The sequence below is a fragment of the Diadema setosum genome, chromosome 10, assembly GCF_964275005.1.
Source record: "Diadema setosum chromosome 10, eeDiaSeto1, whole genome shotgun sequence".
NCBI classification, from domain to species: Eukaryota; Metazoa; Echinodermata; class Echinoidea; order Diadematoida; family Diadematidae; genus Diadema; species Diadema setosum.
Genome location: NC_092694.1, coordinates 17,705,291 through 17,717,640, shown reverse-complemented (window position 1 = coordinate 17,717,640; position 12,350 = coordinate 17,705,291). Strand labels below are relative to the sequence as shown.

The window sequence follows — 12,350 nt, the reverse complement described above, 5'->3', positions numbered from 1 at the left end:
CGTTTGCGAACTTTCTTGCGAATGTAAACGAACCTTTTGCAACCGTTTACGAACCCTGGCGAATTCCCAAATTCGCTACGTTCGCAAACGTTCGCCGCTCAGTGAGATACCCCCTTTATCGCTCAACGCACAAAATCGACTACATAATATGCGCCCTCATGAGTGCAACTGTATTTACTTTCTGTTTACGCAGTAACCTCAAACTATCGTAAATTGATAATGTACTCAGTAGACGTCGCTTGTGTGTTGATGTTCATTACTCAAGGGAATGTTGACAGGGTTTATTGTGTGTTTAATTATACAAGTCTTTTAGTAATCACGATATTCAATTTGATGTCTGATATTGTAGTTGCAGTCGCGCATACATGAATGTGGATGAAGTAATGAGTGTACGGTTTGCCATGACTAATATAATTATTCGCTTCTTTTAGCTTACCTTGGTGTTGTTGATATAGCTCGACGAATTCTGCACTATATGTCTCTGTAACTTTCCTCTCTGCGTCTTAACCTTTTTTTTTTGAGTGCCAAATTTGATACTTTACTCAAGATTGGACTAGCAAGAGTGGATTTCAATTACATCCAATGAATCCTAAATCATATATTGTTCTCCAATTATTACGGTTGCTTGTCGTGTAGGACTCACTTTATGTCAAACGTTACTCGAATCAATCTTGATTGAGCTGTGAGAACAGAAGTGAAACGAACAAAAAAATATTATGAAGAAAATGACGATGTTTCAGAAGAAAAAGACGAAAACGTAAAAAAGTAGATGTAATCATACAGGTAATTGCCCGATATTAATCACATGTTCTTCTTTCTTCATTATGGTTGCTTTTCGTTGGACTAACGAACAATGTCAAACATTAGGCACCTACTCATGGCGAATGAGTATTGATAAACCGTGAGAACAGAACTAAAAAAAAATAAAGATTATGAAGACGATGACGATATTTCAGAAGAAAAAAGAAGAAAACATAAAAAAGGATGATGTAACTGTGAATTTTACTACACTAAGTACCTGCGCGATATTTTCCATTCTTCAGAATGCATTTTTCATTCTTTAAATCTTAAAGACCAGATAGCATGGGGATACCGTGAGATGAGAAGGCTGGACGGACTCGGATGTAATCGGAAATCCCCGTGACGAATTATGTGCAGCTTTGTCATTTATCGCTATACATATTCAAGTACACACGAGCCGAAGAATCTCAAGTGTAGTCGAACGTTGCCGATGAGCGTTAAATCGATTTAGTCTGGCCAACCGTCTCTCCCCACGTTATCGGGTCTTAAGTTTTCTCCCTTTTTGTCCGATAGGTCTACATGACATGTTGTATCCCACAGCCATCGCCTCTGTATGTGGCGTAAGTGTGACGTTTATTTGATAAGAAATCGATTAATACTAACGAACAGAACACTATATGAAATTATTGTCTTTTTTTTAAAAAGGTCGTTGTCATCATATAAAATGTAATTTTGAGATGTTATAAATCTTATTACCAAATATGAAATTTAGATCGATTTCAATAGTTTTTCTTTTTCTCGACCACGCGAAGTATAAGTTTATAATAATGTATTACGTGCTGTTACAAAGGCAGTTTGAAAACTTAGATTGCATTTCGGCTTGCAAGTTTGATTTAGCAAAAGGAGTGATAATATGAGACTACATGTATTTTGCCTCCTAATTTAGTGGGATTCCATTCTAGTAGATTTGTAATATGAATTATTCACGTTACGCACAAACTTTAAGTAGATGATTTTTATGAGAGCACAAACGAACAAACAAAAAGTGCAATCCAAGTGAGGATTCAGGGGAAAAATCTTAGTTTATATTATTTGAGCCGATTTTAGATTCAGACTTTTATTTCTATAGAGAAAGTTCAATCGGTTTTCAAGATTCCATCCAGATTACGTCTTCGTACGTTGCTTTTTTATGATGTAAAATATCGCATCGCTGACAGAAGTATACAGAAATAAGATATTCCTGAAAAGAGTTAGCGGGAAAATTCTGAAAGATTACTCATCGTTGATGTCAGTATTGCTAGTTCATGCTTACTTTACTATGGAACTCTGCTTATTCCCAAAATGTTGAAGGGTTTATGAAATATGAGAATAAACGACCATTAAGATAATGTACAGTGGTATTTTAAACTTCATTCGTGCTCTGGAATGATGGGTTAGATTAGTTTCATTTCATTTCTTGAAGGTGACGGTTTAATTCATGGTGTGGTGGAGTCAGTAAGCTGACATTTTGAACACCGGATTCATGCGCATATTACTATACATAGGAACATTATTCAGTATGATACGGATATCACTGCCGAGAACTGGCCTTTTTTGCCATATTTTTTGCCATATTTTTGGCGATTATGTTGAAATTATTGGCCGTCCCTTTGCGCACAATCAATAAGATTTATGCAGTGGATACAAGTTACTTTGAAGTAAAGTGTGAGTATTGGTAATGTTCAGGATGTGACACTCGTATTGATAAAGCTGTATTATTAAATTTGACAGTTTTGTACGACATCATGAATTAATTGAAAACCACTAACAAAGGTTACCGTTGTAAAATGATTGTGCATGTGCTGAAGATTTCTTTAATTATCTGGTGAGAAATATTCCAGAACAAGCGCTAAGTATATAGATTTTTAAGACGTAACTTTTTACAAAATTTTACCCAGCAAGCTGAACGGCAACAGTGTTGCCAAGAGATGTAAATAAGTAATGTGTAAATATAACAGCTGACTAAGTGTATAGTTAAAATGTTGTTCTCGAGTACACATTGTGTTTTCACTATCTTCGGGATTTTTGTAATTGAAATGTGATCGTTTGTTAAGTGTTGGTTTTTTTTTCCAAAGTATATATCGGGAATACCTATTTTTCTTACTTTTTAGCATCATAATTATGTAATCAAGTCTCTGTAATGTTTGTGCTGTGCTGTGACCAGTGTATAATCACGGAATTATTTCATCACAGACTGAGATTGATTGTTTTGTGCCCGCCTGCATTGGTCCCCTACTTTTGTATGTATTTTCGTATTTTTTATTGTCTGCATCTTTTATTTTTGTGATCGAAATTTGTCGGTTTTTCAAGATTTTCTGGAAAGAGAACAGCAGTTTTCACGCACTCGATGCGTTTAATTTGAGCTCTTGTACGAGTCTGGGCTTTCCTTTTTTTTATTTACACATTCGACGTGATTGTCCTTCCAGAAAAGAGTGGTATAATGGCAAAATAATAAAGATGTCAAAGCATTTGTTTTGTCGTCGGATGTAGCGTGATGAAATTCTCTTTGAATCCATAAAGGGGAATGAGGCGCATTTTCAGGATATAATACCAAAGGGAATAAAAAAAAAAATGGAACACCGTTTCATCTTACGTGATAACTTTCTGTGGCGAGACATACCGTGGAAAATCATGAGGACGTAATGATTTTGAGATCAGCTGAATTATGATGATTACTCGTCACCACGATACGGGGCAGATTCCGTAGTTTAGAAGATAATTTGTGAGACATCTGACTGTAATAATCATGTTCGGTCGCTTCCAATGATCATACGCTCAGTGTAAAAGACGTTACGCATTATTATTAGGATTGTCATCGTACAGCCTGTTAATGACCACTTGAAGAGTTTGTTCGCAAAAACCGATACGTCCATATTTGCCAAATGGAGATATTTGCGATTAAAGGTAAAGAAAAATAAAGATAATAATAAGAATATTTTTGCTTCTTTTGACCATAACTTCAAAAATGTACCTTTATATGTAGTGACCAATATATCGTTTAAAAGGTATTATTTTGTACTTTATGACAGATACCGTACTTCAAAATCTTCAAAATTGGACTTATCGGTTTTTGCGAACAAACTCTTCACTTGTAAATTCTCTTTGCTTTATCATGTTTAACTGCGCAAAGTTCCTATCGTCCAACTCACCTGGGGGATTACATCTGTGTGTCACAGATTGGAAGAGAATAAAGTGTCTATATATACATTGTGTTGAAACCGAGAATTTTAAATCTTGATCTTTATTTATGTCACGCATTACCTCCTTTCTTGTGTGTGTTTTGACAATCTATTGCTGATCTTCACAAATCTCACACCTGAGGGGAAAACCAAGAGAAATCACATATACAAAATAATCTGCTTTGATACATATCAATGCACAATATCAGAGTTTGACATTTCTGTGTCCGTCGCTGCACCACACAAGGAATATACAGTAATATTGATTAATTCCACCTCTTTAGAATTTTACTTAGTAATAGTTGACTGTAGTAGACTAGTGAGAAATACTGGACTTCGAGAAAAAATGCAAAAGCTCCACTATCATTATTTTTATTTATTTTTTTTAAAAGAGCGGTCACATGATAGCTTCCAGTGTTGAAGTGACGATCTCATCCATTTTCTTTTTAAAAGAATACATGTATCGATCTAGATATAATCATCATACTCGCCTTATATTACAAGAACTAAACATAGTCACACTGTAAAATTTCAGTGGTAACTACACCTACACTATAAGTGAGCCATAATATAGGCCTAACTATTGCACACCCATTCAACGATTGGGTGGGGTCCACAGAGTCCATTGTGTACTATAGTAATCTGGGATTGGTCCACGTCCTAAAGCTCAAAATTTACAAAATGTACTTTAGCATTCACATGCAGTTGGACACCGAGATTATACACACACACACACACACACACACACTCACAGTGCATTCCTTCACTTCAGTCTCGAGCTGTTTGTAGCACAATTATGCATGGAAACTAGTGGGCCTACACACAAGATGTTGCTGTGCTTTTGATTGATAAAATCTCGACAAAAGTGTTATGTTCATATACATAACAAGGGCAAATATTCACGAAAGAGTGTATGAAATGATATTCTAGTCCTTAGTATTTTGAATGTCTTGTGTCATCACAAGATTTCAATGTGGGTAGGACAGAGATTATCAAATGAAAACCCATGATCACATACAGTCATTCTGCACTGCAACAGTATTCACAACTATCCACGCTAGTGTATAGATTGAGCATCAACTTGACATCACATTTTCACAATCAAACACACACATCACCCCCTCTCCTCTGATGTATTATGAAAAAAAGAAACAGCAGTCATTTCTCTCTGAAACTTGATTGACTTTATAAATATAGAACAATAAACCAAAATGATACACATCAACCAAATTTCAATAATTTGCCACCACTTGCAGGCTGTTTCTCTTGTGACCGAAAGATAGCAGTACCATAGTAGCATTATAAAGGAAGAAAGTTGGTAAATGATTGCCTGATGAAAGGCAATAAATACATTTAAATAATGACCATATTCCTTACTGCCTGGCCACCAAAACCCTGTAAAACAGATCGATTATTCCAAGCTTGTCAACATCTAAAAAAAAAAACCACCAATAAAATTGTTTTAAATAATAGAAAAGGGTGTGCCCCCTCCATAGCATCAGAACAAGGGAAGTGTTCATTGTATTCAAAGAAGGGTAAGCAATCTTATGAATCTTGTACGTGCCTCCTCATTTCATATGACCAAGTGCTCTACTGGCACAAAAACAAAAGAACGTCCAAGTGAAAAAGAGCTAAACACCACTTTGTACTTTTGATTGATCATTTCATAGCTCTTTACACACAATAAATTCTTCCCTGCAGATAAGATTTATGGTTTGTCTATCAGGGATACATCCGTGGGAAATAAATGACAATCAGTATTGTACCTTTTCCTCTAAATTACTTTATGGCGGTAACTTCTTTCAAAGCATATGAATACATGTACAATATGTACCAGGGCCCTGTTTCATAAAGCTGTTTGTAAAGTTACGAACAAGTTACGAGCGACTGGTGATCAGTTCCTGTGCTGAATTATTGAAATTCTGATAAGTATAGGTTAGCACATCAGAACTGATCACCAGTCACTTGCTTGTAAATTGTTCGTAACTTTACGAATAGCTTTATGAGACACCACCAGCTAGGTATACGTGTGTTAGATTCAGTGCATGTCACAAAATAGAATGTAGGTATTTCTCAAACACAATCAGCAACCATCAATAAAGACTGAAGGCTACTGGCACGTTCGTCGTCATATCACTTACTACAAATAATTTGTCTTCCTTTTTTTCCCCATTAATAATTCAGGTTATGAAGCCAAATTGCAACATTTTGTTTTGACATGTGGTTATGTATATATATATATATATATATATATATATATACATACATACACACACACACACACACACACACACATATATATATATATATATATATATATATATATAGAGAGAGAGAGAGAGAGAGAGAGAGTTGATCGTACCACTGGACGCTTTTTTTTTCGTAGCTCTGAATTCCCTACTCAGAGGATGAAATTTCGGCCAAAAATAGCACCAGTTATTCACAAAGTCCTGAAAATTACGAATTCGGCAAAATTACGAAAATTATTCACTCCAAGTTTTGGAAAATAGACTTCAAATCTACCTCTCTCCAAAAAGTTATCTTTTTGGGCGGTGTAAAATCGCATTATAAATCCGGACATGATTTTCTTAATGGAATAATCGACGTCTTTCGCACCTTGTCCATGCATCAAAATCAAAATTCATACCCACGATTCACGGTACACATTCTTACCGGGCGGACGACATAGAAAAAAACCAAAACAACAACAACCGGCAAATGAGGCTCAAATTTCGTATTTTACGTTAAAAGTTTAACTTGAACATTTCGAACAGATAACGCAAAAAAAAATATTTTAATAAATCGACATCTTCTTCTAAATCTGACGTAAAATGTGAATTTCTTCGCGTTTTTACATTTTTGTGTCGCTTTTTTTTTTTGCGATTGCGGTCCATACAACGCTCTGTGAGGCTAGTCGACGAAGTCTCGCGCGTATTCAGTGTCGTTAGTACGCAAAAATGTGCAGGTCCGGAATTACCATGCTATATCCGGTAATACCATATCTGTATGTATGGAATATCCATAGTTGTCCACGTGTTGGCGTGATATTAAGATTTAAAAAAAAAATGGAACAAAGTTCATGCTGTATTCACCAACAGTTATTATTGCACACAAATCTTCGAGCAATTCGCTCTTTTTTTAAGCGTTGCTCAACACTTGAGAAAGAGCGAATCGCTTGAAAATTTGTGTGCAGAAATAAACTGTTGGTAAATATGTGGAATATATATATATATATATATATATATATATATTGTAACCACCCAATAGTAGGTTATAGGGAGCGAGACTAGTTTCTCTTGGAACTTATTGTGACTTACTTGAAATATTTTCTGGAACTTAGCAATTATCGTTATCGTTATGCAACTTTACCAGTGTTTACAGAATAGTCGATGCATCCAGTTGTGGTTATTGTCGTTATGAAGAATAGGCTAGCTCTATAGGCTCCATTAGATTTCACGTTGCTACTTTGATCATGTTGATGAACATTGTTATAGATTTAGAAATTCGTTATGAGGATTATCAGGAAATTCCCTTCATGAAAAATTCATATGTTTAACGGTTCGACATTTCTTTACAATAGTGAAGCCGCTAGAAAAATACGTATTTCTCCTTCGGAAGGAGCCTGACTGAACTGCACGCAGGTTCCTTAGCTGCTCACTTAGGAACAACGAAGACGTTGAAAAGTGTTCAACGGAGATACTACTGGGTAGGGATGAAGGCCGATGTGAGGTCGTTCATACGGAAATGCTCGGCGCGTGCCCGACGCAAATGCCCAAGTAAGAAGAGAAGAGCACCCCTTCAGCAAAGGCTTAGTGGAAGCCCTATGGAGCGAATTGCGCTTGATATTCTCGGACCGCTTACAGAAACTGACGAAGGAAATAGATATGTGTTAGTCATATGAGACTACTATACCAAATTTGTCGAAACATATGCAATGCCTGATGAAACTGCAAGTACAGTTGAACAGATACTGGTCGAAGAGTTCATCTATCGATACGGAATCCCAAAGTAGATACACACTGATAAAGGAAGGCAGTTCGAATCTAAGTTGCTCACGGAAGTTTGCAAGTTGTTAGGAAAAAGGAAGATAAGGACCACGCCATTTAATCCCAAGTCTGATGGAATGGTTGAAAGATTCAACAGAACCTTGTTGAACATGTTAGTCACGATGTTGGAGCCTGAAAAGCACCAGCGCGACTGGGACAGGCATATCCCCTTTGCGGCAGCAGACTATCGAAGTACAGAGCACGAAACAACGAATGAAAGTCCAAACATGATGATGTTCGGCAGAATGGTAGTTCATCCCCCGGATATCTTGTTTGAATCGCCTAACTACGACGAGGAGACAGATTACGTCAAAGGATTAAGAAGTAGAATGGAGAATATCTAGAGTGATAACAAAGCAAACGAAATCTCAGACGACAGAAGCGGAATTATGACAAGAAGACAGCTGGGTCGTCATATATACCAGCTAGGATGCTTCATGTGGTTGAAAAAAGGTTTAACGAAGGAAAGGTGTAAGTCCGAAGTTACCCTTTAGATGGGACGGACCTTTCAAAATCATGACCAAACTGTCAGTCGTCGGATAAAGGATTCAAGCTTCACCACGCTCTGAACCAAAGATTGTAGATTTTGACAGACTGAAGCCGTTTATGAGCTACACCGGATGAATGGTCCAACGACGTAAACTCGAAAGATGACCATGAAGTCGCAAACGCAGCTCTGACCCGGGAAGCGCCAGATCAACAATGTACACCGGAAACGGAAGAACCAACCCAAGAAAAATAACAAGAAGAAGTTCTTAGAGACTCCGGTTCAGGGCGATAGGATAAGAGAAAAAGGAAACCTCCCAACTATTTCTGGAAGATCGTGGAAAGAGCACTAACGTATGGGCCGCTTCGAACGAAAACTAATGACGATCAGTCGGAGGCACCCAGCCTACAGGTGTCGGTACTGCAACAATGTGTCAACCATCAGTGAGATGGTAAAGGCTCACGAAAGCTCAACACACAAACAGGACAGGGCGCCTCTCACCAAAGTTATTCTCCCACGAAGACGCCTTCAAGTTCTGACTCGGTGCCCCTCCGGAATCAAGGAGGAGATTAACCACCCCAGACCTTACGGCAAGGAAGCCAACTAGACGGGCGATGCCGTACCAGAAGGCTAGGAAACTAAAGTCCCCCACCCCCGTGCCATCACCAATACACCAAGCACCGCAAGAGGCAGATATCCCCACTGTCGAGCAACAAGACCCACCCACGGCTTAAGCGGCCATGTCCATCTTGAGCCTCAGCGAAGATGAGTGGACTGAGCTTGACCTTGATGTGGATGAGTCAACACAGACAACGTTCGACACCGCAGATGCGGGAACCCAGACGGAAGATGTGACGAGGTCCTTCTTTGTTGAATGCAACACGGCGCTCACTACGCATTCGTCGTCAACACAGTCGTTTGTGTTAAAGTCTGATCATGACCGTCGTGCTGGAACCTACACTGTGGAAACGATCACTCTGCCGGAGAAGGGCATCATACATACACCCGGCACACGTACCACGGCGAGCAGTAGAGTCTGCGATATCAATTGATGCACTTATGACATGCTTTCTCCTTCCTTCTTTCACTTTCTGATCTTTTCCTTTGAAGAACTGTAACGGAAATCTTGTGGAATTACTCATCAAAATGCTTAAATGTCTTTAGTAGACAACTACTAGTATTCGACAAGATGGATGCGCACGAAACAAGTCATTGCTGATAGCAACATTTCAGTTCAGCCGCGCAAAAAAAAAAAAACACACACACAAAACAAACAAACAAACAAACAAAACACTCAGAAAAAAAGGGTGCTGCCACGTACAAGAGCAAATTTTCTTCTGAATGGACGAAGACAGCTGACTCTTGTATTGTAAAAGGAGACGATGTTCATTCATTCCGTTGCACGATATGCAATAGCACAGTATCATGTGGAAATATATGGGTTTTTGGCCGACGTGCAAAGGCATGTTAAGCTGGACATGCACACCCAGAATGCTGCTGCCATGAGGAGACAACCGACACTGCAGCACTTTCGCCGAACAGACCCCCTGACAGAGAACGTATGTTAACAAGAAAATAATAATAGTAAATTTAATGATTTATTATCTTAAAAGTCTGATATTTGCAGGGACCGTGGAATGATTTTTGAAAGTTGCTTTTATTTGTGTGACGACACCCCTTTCTTACACGCCTCGCGAAAGTGACGGCAGTGGTGTTAATCATTCCTCACTCGAATGGTCAGGAAGAACGTGTCTTTTCGTTACACAAAAAAAGAGAGAAGAAAGTAAGACGGCATTCAGACCAAAGCTTGATCCAAAAGGAACGCTCTCCAGCATCCTCACCGTCAAGCTGGCCTATTATGGAGCTCAAGCCCACACCTTTGAGCTCACTGGGACAGAGGAGCAAGTTGCCGTATTGATTTCACTGTGGAGAGAAGACGCCGTGTTCGAACAGATCGCCAGCACTGCAACTCGAGGAAAGAAGATTTATGAAAATCTGAGTAAACAGCTTGCAGCTTGTGGCATAATAAAGACAGGTCAACAAGTTAAGAGTAAGAAAAAAAAACACCTTAAAACAGAGTATAAAAAAAAGAAAAGGACTACTTGAACAGGAGTGGACGCGACAGAAAGCCTACTGGGAAGTACAATGAAGAACTATGACATCTCCTCATCCCTGCGGTTACGTGATCCCTTTCAACACATGCCTGCGCTCTCCGCTTGCCCAACTGACCATCATACTCTGTATGTTCCAGCTGGTCGAACACCCCGTGTTATCGTACTGCCAGGTTTTTTTTTTTTGTGTGTGTGTGTGTGTGTGTGTGTTGTGTGATTGGTTGATATCACACAGTTTTAAGGTTATGTACCCCTGTGATAAATCAAATTGAGTTGCTAATAGTATAAATGTTTTAATGTTTATTTTAAGTATTTCAGATACTGATTTGATTATTGAATATATAGCGTTGTGCGATTTTAGGTGATTGTTAGTTTAATTCGCTCGTTATTTCATTTGCTCTTCAATTGTGCTGGATTGTGATAAACCTTTTTAAAATCTAATTTATGATGGCTGAAGCTGAACAGAGATACAGTGATACAGATGTTAGTCCACCTTCTCCCATGCCCCTACCGTACCAAAGAAAGTTGAGGAAACCATGGTCACGCATGTGTCTTCATCAACATCACAACGCCGAAGACTACGGCTTTTCTCTGGGAGGGCACCTGTACCTAATGGTGAGTTTGACTTTGACAGTTGGAAGCGCCCAGCCCAACAGCTTATTGAGGACGCTTGTTTAAAAATGTCACAATCCGAGAAACTCAACCGTGTAATTAAGTCCCTCTTCCCTCCGGCCATTAACATCATAAAGGCACTAGAAAAAAGATGCAACTGCAGAAGACTGTGCGCATGGTTTGGAGAAGGCGTAGGGTTCCACAACATATGGAGATGAACTATATTTGAAGTTCAGTGAGTGCTTCCAGCTGGAGTCAGAATCCGCCGCAGAGTACCTGCTGCGCTTACAAGGTCTCCTCCTGAAGGTTCAGGATGCAGGCGGAGTTGAGTCACCTGTCAACAATGTACTAGTGCACCAATTCAGGAGAGGCTGCCTCTACAACGTCTCACTCCTGGTATCCTTGGACTTAAAAAGACGGCCGTCACCGCCTGATTTTATATCCTTGCTACAATAGGTACGGCAGAGAAGGCAGAGAGGAGAAAGGGAGAGCAGAAGGGGAAAAAGAAGGTAGCTGTACTCGATCCAGTTGTTGACCCATCCACGCATGAGCAGATGGCGACGCTGCAAAAAAAAGGTTACCACCTTCAACAACAGCTAGCAGCGCAGTCACTTCTGAGAGGCAGTGAGAGAAATTCTGGTCCAGCCCGGCCAAGATGACCCAGGCGCCCTCTCGTTTGTTTCAACTGTGGCGAAGACGGCTACAGGATGGAGCAGTGTGAAGGAGAGACAAACACTGTCCTCGTCCAGAAGAAGATGGCAGCTAGAAGCAAGCCATCGGGAAACGACGGCGGCCACCAGTAGTGGGACAACAGGTGGCCAGAAAGAGAAGACGTCCCATAGGGCGAGTTGCGACGTTCCAAGAACAATCTCATCACTCTTCTACTAAAGTAGGATCTCAAATTCTACCTCCCTCGCTTGTGGGTGACCAATCCATTGTCGTGGTGGAGGTTGATTGGATCTCTTGTGACTGCATTATGGATACCGGGTCTCAGGTAACATGCGTATCTGAGGTGTTTTACAACAAACATCTGAAGCATCGCCCCCTGGAGCCCCTCGACGACTTACTTGTGGTTGGTGATAGTGGTACCAAAGTACCCTACATCGGGTACATTGAGACCCACTTGCACTTCCCA

At 39.5% G+C, this 12,350-nt stretch overlaps 1 pseudogene; it reads left to right on the top strand.

The window, feature by feature from the left end:
• Positions 1-9,970: 9,970 nt before the first annotated feature.
• On the top strand, positions 9,971-12,150 carry LOC140233822 (paraneoplastic antigen Ma3 homolog; annotated as a pseudogene).
• The last annotated feature ends 200 nt before the right edge of the window (positions 12,151-12,350 follow it).